This window comes from Notothenia coriiceps, unplaced genomic scaffold (genome assembly GCF_000735185.1).
Source record: "Notothenia coriiceps isolate Sejong01 unplaced genomic scaffold, NC01 NC01_scaffold00037246, whole genome shotgun sequence".
Classification (NCBI taxonomy): Eukaryota; Metazoa; Chordata; class Actinopteri; order Perciformes; family Nototheniidae; genus Notothenia; species Notothenia coriiceps.
The window spans coordinates 1,513,589-1,516,129 of record NW_011369947.1 but is presented as its reverse complement, the minus strand read 5'-3'; positions in this window follow the sequence as shown (position 1 = coordinate 1,516,129).

The window sequence follows — 2,541 nt, the reverse complement described above, 5'->3', positions numbered from 1 at the left end:
GGAGGAGGGAGATCTCTTTTTCTCCCCCTCTTTTGAGAGCCCAGCAGCTGATCTCAGAGCACGCTCCCCTCTCCTGCAGGGGGGCATGGTCAGCTGCAGCTCACAGAATCGGCCTTTTCTTTAAATATAATTTCGATGTCGATACAGTAGCCCCTTTTTTAAAATAGTTTTTATAGGTGTTGCTATCTGTTTTGTGTAGCGTGGTTCTACAAGCAAGTCAGTGCATTCATGGGGTGGTATCAGAGAGTTACAAGGGTCTGTAAATGCAATGAAAACATTTTTTTTTTACTTTTACATTTTTACTTTTGAATACTTCAGTACAAAGGATGTATTGATTAATTTAAGTGATATATGTGTACACATAGGCATATACATCATTCATTAGTCAAAACAGGGCTACATTTGATTTAATTATAAAAGGTATAATATGTGGTAAACTGAAGAGCCGTTTGGGAGCCGAAAGAGCCGGCTCTTCTTGTTGAACCGAGCCAAATGATCCGGCTCACCAAGAAGAGCCGGAATTCCCATCACTATTGTTTTCCCCCAAAAGTGGGCGGAGCCGTTATTTTTGCCCGGAAGTGACGCATTTGTTACTCTCATGATGCTAGCCTTATATCTCTATGATGCTAGCAGCGGCGCTCTCTGACTGACGTACTAGTTATCGATTTTTAAATGTATAGATTTGTTAGATTAGAACATAATCAATGAACTATTTTAGATTAAAAAAAAAAAATATTATTTGTTGAACTATGAAGCCTTTTGTAAAAAAAAAAAAAATGAAAAAAAATGATATCATGATAATTTAAATTAATGAATCCGAAAACTTTTCACGGACCCCCTGGCAGAGGGCCACGGACCCCCGGGGGGTCGCGGACCCCACTTTGAGAACCACTGGTTTAGAGAGCGATGCGATAGGAGCGATTAAAGCGAAGCGAATATTCGCACCACGTCCGGTGTGAACGCAGCATAAGTCAATGTTATTCAAAGGGTATAACGCATATTTTAAGGATTGTAAGGGGGAAAAAATAGAAAAATGGGATAAGTGTGAAAAAAATGTACCTCCCTAGGACCAAATAACAAACTATAGTTAAAGTAGTGATTAGTGGGTTCTGGCAATCTCCCACATACAGCGAAGTCTGAAGAAAACAAGAGCAGTCCCCAACATTGGACATCAAATTCTCACATTCCCCCCCCCCCAGCTTGACTAAATCGGCCATTTGTTTTGCACCTCTTTTCCACACAGTCTCTCTCAATAGTGTGTGAGCTCTCTATAGCCAGGGTCCATCTGTCATGTCAGAGAAGCAAAAGCTGAGAGAAACAAAGGCAGCAAAGGATCGCTGTGACCTCTGACCTCTGTGTCGATGCTGTCCTCTCTCAGAGCTGTGGTGTGTATTTATGAGTCTCTTGATGAGATACAGAGGGAAAGAGTGTTCTAGAGAATGTTGTGTGAGAAATCTACAACTCCTTTTGTCTGCATCTTATGTGGTTGGGTTATATTGTGATACGTAAACTGCTTCCTCAGTAACCATAGTGACATACAGTAAAATGCATTGTTCTTGGTATTCACACATTCTAAATGAGCTGTTTGACTCGACTGCAGAGACAAGTTTTCTGTCATTTAGTGGCCTCGTTTTCTCTGACTAGCCTTCCCCAAACAAGGTTCATCAGAATCAATCAGAATGCGTTGTTTATCGCTGGGGAAGTAGATTTTGTTACAAATGCTAAGAATTAAAATGAATAAATAATATATATACACACATATAAACAAAATATATATATAAAACATAAAGAAGTAAAAGTAAGAATGTGCATTAAAGTAAATAACATTACTTAAATAGATTGCATACATATCCAACACACCCTGCCTGAAACGCTTCCATTGGACTATTTGCTTACTTCAAGAACACAGTGACATCACTATGTTACACTCTCGCTACTATTGGGTTGCACTCCAATATTGTACGTGACATGTCACAGTAGAGACACTAAACACTGATATACACCTGAACATCAGCAGGAGAGGACTCTTTAAAGTAGAGACACTACATACTGATATACACCTGAACATCAGCAGGAGAGGACTCTTTAAAGTAGAGACACTACATACTGATATACACCTGAACATCAGCAGGAGAGGACTCTTTAAAGTAGAGACACTACATACTGATATACACCTGAACATCAGCAGGAGAGGACTCTTTAAAGTAGAGACACTACATACTGATATACACCTGTACATCAGCAGGAGAGGACTCTTAAAAGTAGAGACACTACATACTGATATACACCTGAACATCAGCAGGAGAGGACTCTTTAAAGTAGAGACACTACATACTGATATACACCTGTACATCAGCAGGAGAGGACTCTTTAAAGTAGAGACACTACATACTGATATACACCTGAACATCAGCAGGAGAGGACTCTTTAAAGTAGAGACACTACATACTGATATACACCTGAACATCAGCAGGAGAGGACTCTTTAAAGTAGAGACACTACATACTGATATACACCTGAACATCAGCAGGAGAGGACTCT